This window comes from Elaeis guineensis, chromosome 3, assembly GCF_000442705.2.
Source record: "Elaeis guineensis isolate ETL-2024a chromosome 3, EG11, whole genome shotgun sequence".
Classification (NCBI taxonomy): Eukaryota; Viridiplantae; Streptophyta; class Magnoliopsida; order Arecales; family Arecaceae; genus Elaeis; species Elaeis guineensis.
In genome coordinates this window covers 75,026,232-75,040,236 of record NC_025995.2, presented here as the reverse complement: position 1 = coordinate 75,040,236, position 14,005 = coordinate 75,026,232, and the positions used below count along the sequence as shown (strand labels likewise).

The following is a 14,005-nucleotide window of genomic DNA, read 5'->3' as shown; positions in this document are numbered from 1 at the left end:
TCTTTTGATGTAGTGGCCAAATAAGTTACCTCATAACAGCAAATGCAACTGCACCTTCTCAGTCTACCATGGTACTAGATGTCAATGAAGACTCAAAAGAAGAGGAATCACTTGATATTGTTACTAATATGGCAAACTTACTAAAGACAGATCCAAGTAACCTTTTAGATCTATCTCTATAGATCTTCATCTCAGGGATGTAGGATACTTTTTTCAAATCAATCATAGAGAATAGTGATGATAGCCAAACCTTTATTCTTTGTAATATAAGGGATGTCATTCCCGATTAAGAGAATTTCATCCACATATAAAATAAAAAATACAACCATAGAACTATTAACCTATTTATATTTGCAGGGTTCTTCTTCGTTCTCAATAAAGCCATATGTTCTGATCGCCTTATCAAAATGTATGTTCCAACTCCGAGATACCTAGCATTGCCATCAGAAAAAATGGCTCATCATAGTCAATACCATAATATTGATGATACTCCTTTGGCAATCAGATAGATTTTACATCCTATGAGTTTTATCTCTTTGGATGAATCAATGAATGTCCATACATTGTTGACCTTCATGGACTCCATTTTGGACTTCATAGCTTCAAGCCACTTTTCAGAGTCAGACTTTTGCATGACATCCCAGTAGGTGATCGGATCCTCGTCGTACTCATCCAGTTCAATAGGATCACATCCTGGATCAAAAAATCATAGTATCTATCTGACTAATATGGTACTCTATCAGATCTCTTTAATGATGCCTCTACCACGGGCTCTGAATTTAATCTAATCAAATTCGATTTTATGGGTTCAATAGATTATGTCAGTTCTTCTACCTTTCAAACTTCAATAAGTTTTACTTTAGAGGCATCAGTTTCTTCATCAAAAAATTTTTTTTCTAAAAAGAATGCCGAACAACTTTTATTTTTCAGCAAGGTAGAAGTAATATCTCTTAGTTTTCTTAAGGTACCCTACAAAATAACACTTATCGGATCTGGATCCAAACTTATCAGTCTGCAAATGCTTGACATAAGTTAGATACCCTCAGATCCTAAGATAAGAGAGTATCGGCCTACATTCAGTCCATATCCCATATAGTGTCCTTACGACTGATTTGCTTGGAATCCTGTTCAAAACATGACAAGTAGTCTCAAGAGCATAACTCCAAAGAGAGACTGGCAGACATTCAAATTCTATCATGGATCAAATCATGTCTAATAAGATTTGATACTTCTGAGAAAAAATCTCATTCTCTTCTAGATATGTCAAAAACTCATTGAAATAGTATTCTCCTCCTCGATCTTACCAAAAAATCTTAATACTCTTTCCAGATTATTTCTCTACCTCATTATGGAATCATTTGAATATTTCAAACAATTCAGATTTACTGAATGATAATGCACAAAATCGCTCAAGTAATATAACCAAACAATTTAGATTTACTGAATAACCAAAAACTTGATAGCCTATTTCGCAAGTGCACGAAATCGCTCAAGTAATATAATGATAAATAAGAGATCGTTCCCACGAGGACTGAGTTTAATTACCAAAAATGAACGCTAATTTTACTAATATCTAAATGATCGAAACTGAATGATAATGGAAAATAAAATTAACTCTAAAGAACTCAATGAAAGCTGAATCAAAATTCGATTGATAAAGCACTAGGGTATATCTGATTTCACTTGGACCAATTATCAATTCCAGCTATTTCGATTAATAATCTAAATTTAATTATTAATGCAAGGATAAATAATCCTAAATTATTTAATAATCTCTCCCGAGTCTTATTAAATATACTAATTAAAATTTATAATCTATCTTCCAATAGTAAAATAGATTTCAATTAGTTCAACAAGCACAGTGATTATTTTCAAGATCCCACAGGTCAAATCTTCTGCTCCCGCTCCAATTATTATTCCTATGATGTTTGTTATTAACTCCAATTTATAATCTTCCTTCCCAGTACCAATTATAAATCGAAATCAATCAAGTACCAAAGATAATAATACTTAAAAGCATTAAGCGCAAATAACAAACAATTGCATTAACAAAGAAAATTAATACAAGATTCTGGAATTGAAATTTAATTCAAGCTACATCAGGTACCCTAGCTAGAAATTTAGCTTTTCATCATAACAAAATCAAACTCAAGTTTACTTGAATAAAACTCCAAAATCATCCTAACAATGAGTTCTAGAAAATAAATTCAAAGTAAACAAGAGAAAGAAAAAACTCTGAAGGAATTGCAGAGCCGAATGAATCTTCTCTTCAAATCTTCCAGATACTCCAAACTCTCCTTGCTTGATTTCTAGCTTTCAAAGATGATTCTCCTCCTTCCTGCTGGTGTTTTAGGATCCTTAAATAGGGCTAGGGCTAGGGTTAAGGTGATATTTTTCTCATGATTTTATTCTATATATCATTCTTTTTATTTAGTATAGAATCTCTCCTCCTTTGGATAGGCTTTAAGCAACCACCAGCCATCTACTCCTTATGCTGCCCAAATTTTCTGATTTTATTATGATTTCCATAGTAAAAGAAGGAAAGGAGGCATGGTTAATTAGAGGAGAAGAATTTCTTCCTTTCTGGGTCCACAAAATCTGCAAAACAAGGTAAGGTTTCGGCTGCCCAAATCAAGTTTTTCAAGAATTAGTTTCAATTCTTTCTCAGTTTGCTCCTCATGCAGAATTAGTTTGGACTCTGATTTTCTTCCATTTAATTCTTTCCAAGATAGCTCTTTGCCTCCCAAAATTAGTTGCCATATCAGATCTTTGTGCCAAGAAATACTAAGAAGAATCTGGGTGTATCGGGTGTTTCTTGTTGTGTCCAACATTGTTACCAACTTCAACCTATTGTAGCCACCTCATCTGGAATTCAAATTTAATTCTATAAATTATGTTCCTTTCTTGCTTCTCTCAAAATTCTGTAGGATCTAATCTTGCTCAATTTGGAGTCCTGTAGATTGTCTTTTAGGAGTCCTCACACCAAAATATCCAGAATTTAGATTGGTTGACTAGATGGGAGAGATTAACTGCTTGATTTATTTTCTGCATCTCTAATTTCTTTTCTGACTGATGATGCCAAAAAGGATAAGGTGTGGGGTCCATTGATATCTTGATTTGATTATTCTGCTTTGAGGTGGACTCTGATTTTGATGCAAGACCTGATAACTCTGGATGACAAACCCTGCTGAATCGGACTCAACCAATTTCACTTAATTTGACCTTTAAAATATGGTTAAGCCCAATTATGTGTGACCTGGCTCAATTACCTGCAATTGACATAAAACATATCAGGTTCTTACATTTATTTAGTTAATTATTATATCAATTTCATCAAAATCATTAAAACTAATAATAATAATTACTATAAAAATGCAATACATCAAATACCCCCAAACCTAAGTTTTTGGTTGTCCCCAAGCAAAAGAAAAGTCCAAATCAAAAATGGAGAATCTCAAAAAAATTAATGCTAAAAATTTTATTTAACATTAATATACTCAAAATCCATCTAGACACAAAGGAGTAATACCCAAATGCCATGGCTTAACCACCCCAACTCAAAATCGAAAAGCAAACCCACAAGCTAACTATTCCAAACTCATTCATACTCAAACAAAATTATGCACAATCAATAGCTACCCTGCTTTCTTTAGGTTTTAATAAAATAATTCGGTTCAAACATCCAATCCTGAATGCAAAATCCTATCAGCCCATCTCCACTAGTGCAAACAACGTACTCAAGAGATCAATAGGACTTTTTCGGATAAAAAAAATGGAAAGCAAGCAACAAGAATGATGGTTATGGTCACATAAGTGAAAATAAATTAACCACAATAAATCAGAGCATACTCAATTACTTATGCTTTACATCCCTTCCTTTATTTGTTTTATTTTATACTTTTAGAACAGCCTATACACTTTGGCACTCTTCCTTAAGTCATCATTTGCCTTTTTACGCGAATACCGACATTGGTGATGAAGACACCCGGTTACTCAGCAAGTCATATACTCAAAGTGCTTTGCATACTCATAATTCAAGTCACTGTTTGACGTAAAAGCAAACATGGGGCTCATGAATGCTCCTAGTTACTAGGCAACTTGAAACAGCGGAGTAGATTGTGCTTTTTTTTTTTTTTTTTTTTTTCCTTCTTCTTCTTTTTTTTTTTTTTTTTTTTTTGAAGGGAAGGAAAACTAAAAATTTAGTATGCTCTAACCATTATAATCAATTTATTCTCAAAAAATATGAACAGTAGATATGAGATAGGATGAAAAGAAAATATAAGGGGTCAAAAAGGATATGCCAAAGGAATGCCTATATCATTTCTCCCAAGTAAATTATCTACATTTTATTGCAACAAAGCTCACAAATAGGATTGGCGAAGCAAAGTAACTATCTCCTATACGAGATTTTATTTAAGTATTTACAAGTATAAAATAGTCAATCCCTGAATTTGACTTCCAAATTTAAAGCTAAGATAGCCAAACACTAACACAAAAATAAAATTGTCCCCCTCTATATCCTTACAAGTGATCAATGAATCAACATTCCAATTTTTTTTTTTTTTAAATTTTTATTAAAAAAATAAAGATAAAGATGCAAACATAATGGCAATCCTATATTATTAACACGAAATGCTCATGCAAATGCACCCCCAAATCTGAATTTGACATTGTGCTCAATGACAAGATCATCATCACAATACATATTATAGCAAGGCATTCTTAAAGGTTAGGGGTACTCCCCTTTGTAGCGTGCCTATGCGCTTGTGTGAGTTTGCAACTCGTCCTCAGTCATTTCATATCTCTTGTCTTCTTCAATGTGCCTACAAAAAGTGAACAACGTCCATTCAAACCTTGAAAATATAGTGAAGATTAAAATTGACTCAAAAAATAAAAAAAAAAAAAAAATTTTGCTTGGGTTGCCTCCCAAGAAGTGCTAGTTTATAGTCGTTAGCTTGACTATCCCAATGCATTATATCAGTGCTATGGAGGTTTTTGGTTGCTCAAATCCTCCATCTATGTATTCCTTCAACCTTTGCCCATTGACTTTGAAGGTCCTATCACCACTCTTCAGCTCAACAGCTCCATGTGGAAAAACTTGTATAATCTCAAATGGACCTGACCACCTAGACCGGAGCTTGCCTGGAAATAGCTTTAGGCGAGAGTTATACAGCAACACCTTTTGTCCTGGTTGGAATTCACGCCTCACAATATGTTTGTCATGCCATCTTTTCGTTCTCTCCTTGTAAATTCTTGCATTTTCATATGCATGGAGGCTGAACTCATCAAGTTCATTAAGCTGTAATAACCTTTTCTCCCCAGCAGCTTCCATATTGAAATTTAGCAACCTAGTTGCCCAGTAAGCTCGATGCTCTAGCTCCACAGGTAAATGGCATGCTTTTCCATAAACTAGACGATACGGGGACATCCCAATTGGCATTTTGAATACTGTTCTATATGCCCATAACGCATCATCTAATTTTAGGGACCAGTCCTTTCTTGATGAGTTGACAGTAGTCTCCAATATTCTTTTAATTTCACGGTTGGAGATCTCTACTTGTCCACTTGTTTGAGGATGATATGGTGTTCCTACACGATGAGTAACACCATATTTATCAATAGAGAATCCAAATAACGATTACAAAAATGCTTACCTCCATCCGTGATGATAGCTCTTGGAATACCAAAGTGTGTGAATATGTATTTCTTTAAGAACTTGAGCACACTCTTGGCATCATTAGAGGGAAGTGCTACTGCCTCAATCCATTTGAATACATAATCCACCGCCACCAGGATGTATTGATTTGAATGAGAAGGTGGAAAAGGCCCCATAAAATCTAATCCCCACACATCGAACAGTTCTACTTCAAGGATATTGGTTAGTGGCATTTCCTGTCTAAAAGAAATATTTCCAGTTCTTTGACATCGGTCACAAGAAGAAACAAAAGCAATAGCATCTTTAAACAGGTTAGGCCAATAAAAACCACACTGTAATACTTTAGCAGCTGTTTTGTTGGGTCCAAAATGGCCTCCACACTCTAATGAATGGCAGTGTTTTAAAATATTTTTAATTTCATCATCAGGCACATATTTCCTAATAAGCTGATCTGGACAATACTTATATAAATATGGATCCTCCCAAAAATAATATTTTGCATCATGTAAAAATTTTTTTTTTTTTGGTAATTAAATTCCGGAGGAATAATATCACATGCCTTAAAATTAACAATATCAGCATACCAGGGTGTACTAGATGTGAGTAATGCAAATAATTGCTCATCAGGGAATGACTCATTAATGGGGTACCTCAGTGTTCTTAATTTCTTTACTTAACTCTAATCGAGACAAGTGATCTGCTACAAGATTTTCTGCTCCTTTCTTATCCCTAATCTCCAAGTCAAATTCCTGCAATAAGAGCACCCAACGAATTAGTCTCGGTTTCGCATCCTTCTTTTCAAGTAAATATTTAATTGCTGAGTGATCAGTATAAACTATTGTTTTTGCTCCTATAAGATATGGCCTAAATTTATCAAAAGCAAAAACAATGGCGAGCAACTCTTTCTCTGTGGTGGCATAGTTCAACTGTGTATTATTCAGTGTTCGACTCGCATAGTACACCACATGAAGTCTATTCTCCTTTCTTTGTCCCAAAACTGCTCCTATAGCATAGTCGCTTGCATCACACATAAGTTCAAATGGTAGATTCCAGTCAGGTGCAGTGATGATAGGAGCTGAGATTAATTCTCTCTTTAACCTGTTAAAAGCAACCAAACACTCATCAGTAATTTTAAAAGGTGCATCCTTGATCAATAAATTACAAAGAGGTTTGGTAATTTTAGAGAAGTCTTTTATAAATCTTCTATAGAAGCCAGCATGCCCTAAGAAACTCCTCACTCCTTTAACAGATGTTGGTGGTGGTAATTTCTCAATGACCTCCACCTTTGCTTTGTCTACTTCTATCCCTCTAGATGAAATCTTATGGCCTAAAACTACTCCTTCCTGCACCATAAAATGACATTTCTCCCAGTTCAACACAAGATTAGTTTCTTCACAATGCTGTAGAACTTGGGAGAGGTTAGTCAAACACATATCAAAAGAAGGACCAAAAACTGAAAAATCGTCCATAAAGATTTCAATGAATTTTTCAACCATATCAGAGAATATAGACATCATACATCTTTGAAAAGTTGCAGGTGCATTACATAACCCAAATGGCATTCTCCTATATGCAAATGTTCCATATGGACAAGTAAATGTAGTTTTTTCTTGATCCTCAGGTACAATAGGAATTTGAAAATATCCTGAATAACCATCTAAAAAACAGTAGAAGGGATATCCGGACAATCTCTCAAGCATCTGGTCAATAAAAGGCAAAGGAAAATGGTCCTTTCGTGTGGCTTTGTTTAACTTCCTATAATCAATACACACACGCCAACCAGTGACTGTTCTAGTGGGTATCAGCTTATTTTTATTATTTGTAATAACAGTCATCCCCCCTTTCTTAGGAACTACTTGAACAGGACTCACCCAATTACTATCAGAAATAGGGTAGATAATTCCTGCATCAAGTAACTTCATTACTTCAGCTCTAACTACTTCCTTCATATTAGGATTTATCCTACGTTGATGCTCAATTGAAGGTTTGTAGTTTTCTTCCATTAAAATTTTATGCATGCATATACTGGACTAATTCCCTTAATATCATCAATAGACCAGCCTAATGCTCTCTTATGCTTTTTCAACACATGCAATAATTTTTTTTCTTGTTCCGTAGACAAATGAGCAGATATAATGACAGGAAAAATAGATGAGTCTCCCAAGAATGCATATCTTAAGTGAGAAGGGAGCTGCTTAAGCTCAAGCTTGGGGTTTGGCTTAGCCTCTACTGAATCCTGTATTTTCTCAACATCATTTAATACATCAACATGCTGTTTATTTTTAACACCATCAATCAAGTCATATTCAGAATTGTCAATTATTTCACTAACAAATTTATTAATCACATCTAATCTAAAACATTCATCATTCTCAAGAGGATATTTAAAGAATTAAGCACGTTAAAAATTACCTCTTCTTGTCCCACTCTTAAAGTAAGCTTACCCTCATGGACATCTATAAGTGCCTTGCCAGTTGCAAGGAATGGACGCCCCAATATCAAAGGAACCTCTCTATCTTCCTCCATATCCAAGACAATGAAATCCACTGGGAAGATAAATTTATCCACCTTGACTAATACATCCTCCACTATGCCTTTAGGATATGTCACCGATCGATCAGCTAGTTGTAATGAGACACTGGTCTGTTTCACATCCCCTAGTCCAAGCTTCCTGAAAACAGATAAAGGCATTAAGTTAATGCTAGCACCTAAATCGCACAATGCTTTAGTGAATTCGATATTGCCAATATTGCATGGAATTGTAAAACTCCCTGGATCTTTTAATTTTGATGGCAACTTATTCTGAATGATCGCACTGCACTCTTCGGTGAGCATGACTGTCTCATGGTCCTCTAGCCTTCTCTTTTTGGAAAGGATGTCCTTCAAGAATTTGGCATAGCTAGGCATCTGAGCTAATGCCTCCGCAAATGGAATATTTATTGTAGTTTCTTAAAGACCTCTAAAAACTTCAGAAAGTTTTTGTCATCCTTACTTTGCTTGAGCCTTTGAGGAAAAGGAACTGGTGGATTGTAGGGCTTTACTGGCTCTTCCTTTTTCTCTTTTAGCTTCTCTTTGACCATAGTCTCTTCTTGAGTTTGTTCCTTTACTTGTTCTTTAACAGGCTCTTTCCCTTGTTGTTCCCCTAGTTGTTTTCCACTCCTCAAGGTAATTGTCTTCACATGCTCCTTCGGGTTCGTTTCAGTATTGCTAGGCAATGACCTTGAGTTCTGTTAGCTACCATGTTGGCCAACTGTCCCATTTGTATTTTCAAGTTTTAATGGCAGCTTGCTGGTTTGAAAGTTTGCCTTAGTCTCACCCATGAAATCAGTAGTGGCCTTAGTGAGAGTTGCAACCAATTCTTCCAGATTAGACTTCTTTTCTTGCTGTGGAAAACCAGGTGGTCCTCTATTCTGATAATTTGTTGTTGCTGTTGATTTCCCCAGGAAAAATTTGGATGGTTCTTCCAGGCAGGCGTGTAGGTGTTTGAGTATGGATTGTTCTGTTGCCTTCCTTGGTTTGCCACATATTGCACTTGTTCTTGTACTGGAGGCATGAATGAGCTGTCAATCGGGCAATCTCGAGTAGCATGTTGCCCAGTACACATCTCACAGGTCTGCACACAAGTATTGACAGCATTAATAGACAAATGATCTAATTTTTTGAAAAGAGTGTCTACCTTTGCATTGAGTGCAGTAATAGCATCTATCTCATGAACCCCAGCAGGTCTCCTCGCCATGTTTCTCTCATTGGGCCATTGGTAATTGTTGTTGGCCATTTCCTCCAAAAGATCATAGGCTTCATCAAGCGACTTCCCCATCAATGAACCTCCAGCAGCAGCATCAATATTAATTCTGGTATGGTTGTTCAGCCCATTGTAGAAGGTTTGCACAACCAACCATTTAGGCAGTCCATGGTGTGGACACCTCCTAAGTAGATCCTTGAACCTTTCCCAGGCTTCATATAAGGTCTCCATATCGAATTGCATAAAGGTTTGGATGTCAGTCCTCAACTTGGCAGTCTTAGCAGGTGGAAAGAATTTTGCCAAAAATTTTTGTGCTAAGTCATTCCAAGTGGTGATCGAGCCAGCAGGAAGAGACTGTAACCATGCTTTAGCCTTGTCTCTAAGTGAAAACGGGAACAATCTTAACCGAATTGCATCATCTGACACTCCATTATGCTTAAGGGTATCACATATCTCCAAAAGTTTGCAATGTGCGCATTAGGGTCATCATTGGGCAATCCTCCAAACTGAACTGCTGTCTGGATCATTTGGATCAAAGCAGGCTTGATCTCAAAGTTGTTTGCTTGCACAGGTGGTCTTGTGATGCTAGATGAAGCTCCATTCACGGTAGGCATGGCATAATCCCGCAGTGCCCTGGGGTTTGCCTCTCTAGCAACCTCATTATTCCCTACTAGGATTACTTCTCTCCTTGGATCTTCAGCCATTTTTGGATCTACTTTTGCCTCAGATTTCTTCCTTTCTCTGACTGCTTTAATGTTTTGTTTACAAGTGCGTTCAATTTCTTGACTTGAAATGGATTTGATTCAATTCTTACAGTCGACCCGATTCTCTTTTCCAAGTTGTAATTTTGAAAGATTATTATCTTTTTTTTTTTTTTTTTTTAAGAGAAGAGAGAAGAGGAAAGAGAGAGAAAAGAGTTCTAGAGATGAGTCCTAAGGAGTCCTAAATCTAGAGATGAAAGAGAAGAGTGTTTTAATTAGGTTTAAATTTTAATGGCAAACAAGTTAGCACAAAATGGACTTTCTATCATAGGGTTAACCTAGATCTAGATAGCTCCTAACTGTTTCCAAGATCGCCTTCAAGCACTCCAAGCCCAAAACTGACTAACTGTCTCGGCCAGGTAAGTGTAAGATGTGGGAGGTCCCCTGCTTGTTGCTTTCCTTAGACACCAACTGAGTTGGCCAGGTCAAACACGGAACCAATTGAAAACCACCTTCTTAAACCACTTGCCTTAGACACCGAGCAATTAATCAATTCGAACCCGGTCTAACTTTAGGGCTTTCTTGTCCTATTGAGCTCGAATATCCTAGGGCCAACGTTTAATTGATTTTAGATTAAGGTCTAGGTTATGCAGAATGAAGGATGTGGTTTTTGGGCTAAGGAAGGGTGATCAAATCCCCACCTTATCTGATTAATGGGTTAAGTGCCTTAAAGTTAATTATGGAGATGCAATGCAAAGAAACAAGATGTCCAATCAAGTTTGATTTTTTTTTTTTTTTTTTTTAATATTTTTGGTTATACTATATTAGTTAAGCGTTATGAAATGTCAGTGATTTTTTTTTTTAAATATCTAAGAAATAAAATATCTAGATTACTAGTAAAATCAACTATTCTTGATATTAAAGCACCAGTCCCCAGCAACGGCCGCCAAAAACTTGATAGCCTATTTTCGCAAGTGCACGAAATCGCTCAAGTAATATAATGATAAAAAGAGATCGTTCCACGAGGACTGAGTTTAATTACCAAAAATGAATGCTAATTTTACTAATATCTAAACGATCGAAACTGAATGATAATGGAAAATAAAATTAACTCTAAAGAACTCAATGAAAGCTGAATCAAAATTCGATTGATAAAGCACTAGGGTATATCTGATTTCACTTGGACCAATTATCAATTCCAGCTATTCGATTAATAATCTAAATTTAATTATTAATGCAAGGATAAATAATCCTAAATTATTTAATAATCTCTCCGAGTCTTATTAAATATACTAATTAAAACCTATAATCTATCTTCCAATAGTAAAATAGATTTCAATTAGTTCAACAAGCACAGTGATTATTTTCAAGATCCCACAGGTCAAATCTTCTGCTCCCGCTCCAATTATTATTCCTATGATGTTTGTTATTAACTCCAATTTATAATCTTCCTTCCCAGTACCAATTATAAATCGAAATCAATCAAGTACCAAAGATAATAATACTTAAAAGCATTAAGCGCAAATAACAAACAATTGCATTAACAAAGAAAATTAATACAAGATTCTGGAATTGAAATTAAATTCAAGCTACATCAGGTACCCTAGCTAGAAATTTAGCTTTTCATCATACAAAATCAAACTCAAGTTTACTTGAATAAAACTCCAAAATCATCCTAACAATGAGTTTAGAAAATAAAACTTGAGTTGATTTTGTTATGATGAAAAGCTAAATTTCTAGCTAGGGTACCTGATGTAGCTTGAATTAAAATTTCAATTCCAGAATCTTGTATTAATTTCTTTGTTAATGCAATTGTTTGTTATTTGCGCTTAATGCTTTTAAGTATTATTATCTTTGGTACTTGATTGATTTCGATTTTATAATTGGTACTGGGAAGGAAGATTATAAATTGGAGTTAATAACAAACATCATAGGAATAATAATTGGAGCGGGAGCAGAAGATTTGACCTGTGGGATCTTGAAAAAATCACTGTGCTTGTTGAACTAATTGAAATCTATTTTACTATTGGAAGATAGATTATAAGTTTTTAATTAGTATATTTAATAAGACTCGAGAGAGATTATTAAATAATTTAGGATTATTTATCCTTGCATTAATTAATTAAATTTAGATTATTAATCGGAATAGCTGGAATTGATAATTGGTCCAAGTGAAATCAGATATACCCTAGTGCTTATCAATCGAATTTTGATTCAGCTTTCATTGAGTTCTTAGAGTTAATTTTATTTTTCATTATCATTCAGTTTCGATCATTTAATTAGTAAAATTAGCGTTCATTTTTGGTAATTAAACTCAGTCCTCGTGGGAACGATCTCTTATTTATCATTATATTACTTGAGCGATTTCGTGCACTGCGAAATAGGCTATCAATACTCATGTTTATGAGTCCAAGACATCAGTATGTACAGACTAAAAACATCATTGGCTCGTTATCTTTTTCAATAAAAAGTGACTTGGTCATCAGTACCAAAGAAATAAGACTCACAGGTCGGTAATGATTCACAATCATTGACTTTGAAGATTACCTCTTTACTTAACATATTCATCCGTTCTTGTTTATATGATCGAGCCCCTCAGTGCCAAAGGTAGGCATCCGTAACATTATCTACTCTAAGATATTTGTTTAGTATGTACATTACCACTAACAGGCTGTGATCATTCGTAAATATTATTTTTAGTTGTCCACGCATGATTTTGACATCATTTATAATGATATCACAAAAATCATTTCAAATTAGCAATGTGAATCTATCCTTGGCCAAAAAGGCCTATGAAAATTATATCATTCAAAATAGACAATAGTGATAATCACTGAAAAATGATATTGTTTGATTACAAACTTGCTTGACAATTCCTAAAGCTAGGATTGGAACATAACTTCTATCTCCAACATTCAAGAATCTCTTACTGTTTTCAAACTTTCTACTAATCTGAAGTCCCTACAATAAATTACAATATAAATTAAAACTTCTGATATCTAATATCCAGGTAGTTAGTATCACAAACAGAGAGAAACTATAAGGTATTATCATATAAGTATCTTATCTCAACAATCATTTACTGATTTCTCTTTCTTAACCCTGTTGGGTCATGAAAAATTAGATATAGAGGATAATTCCTCTTTTAGTGTTCTGCTTCTTTCAAAAGAAGCACTCTACCAAACTTGAATTAATCTAAAACTCATTTATCAATTCGGGCTCCAAGCCTAAGCACGACTCACTTGCATCTACTTTTTTTTTTTCTCAAAGGACTGATGCTCTGCTGAAGATACATTTTCAGAGGTGCCAAAGAACTCCTTCAACATTTGAAAAAAATTTTGATGGAGTATTCTCAAATTTATAACTAAATTCATCATTCATCGCTGCCTTCATAACATATCATACTATGATTCGATCATTTAGTCACTTCTGATAGTGCCTCTAATGCATCACAGCGTTGAGCATGAAAACATAAGTGCTGGATCCATAATCATATACAGGATTCATTCGTGCTCTAGAACTATTTACAACTTCTAATACCAATTATCGAAATTGGGTCCTATTAAGTTTGTCACTAACCAATAGTGAGCAAAGCAATAAACTACTAGCCATAACTGAAAAAAAATATAAGACATCTATGTATATGAATTGATTAAGCCTAAGGACTTGGACTTTAATCTAAAGTTCTTTCACATTTTATATGAATTGATAGCCTCTATTTCCAATTCAAAAAATTATTTTAATTTCTTAGTGGATACTAGGAATCCACACAAGCTGCACACCGAGTCCGAGTATGGCCCGGCCAACTCCTGTGCACCATAGGTGATTCTTAATCAATTATTTCACCAATAATTTTAGTAATTGATTTTGCCCCAGGTTTCATTTCAGTAGGCTAGAGCCTCCACT

General features: G+C 34.9%; 1 non-coding gene across 1 annotated transcript; it reads left to right on the top strand.

Moving 5' to 3' along the window:
- The first annotated feature begins 9,561 nt into the window (after positions 1-9,561).
- Positions 9,562-9,668, top strand: LOC140856787 (small nucleolar RNA R71). Its single transcript, XR_012140389.1, has one exon. It is a non-coding gene; the product is annotated as a small nucleolar RNA R71 (small nucleolar RNA).
- Positions 9,669-14,005: the final 4,337 nt, after the last annotated feature.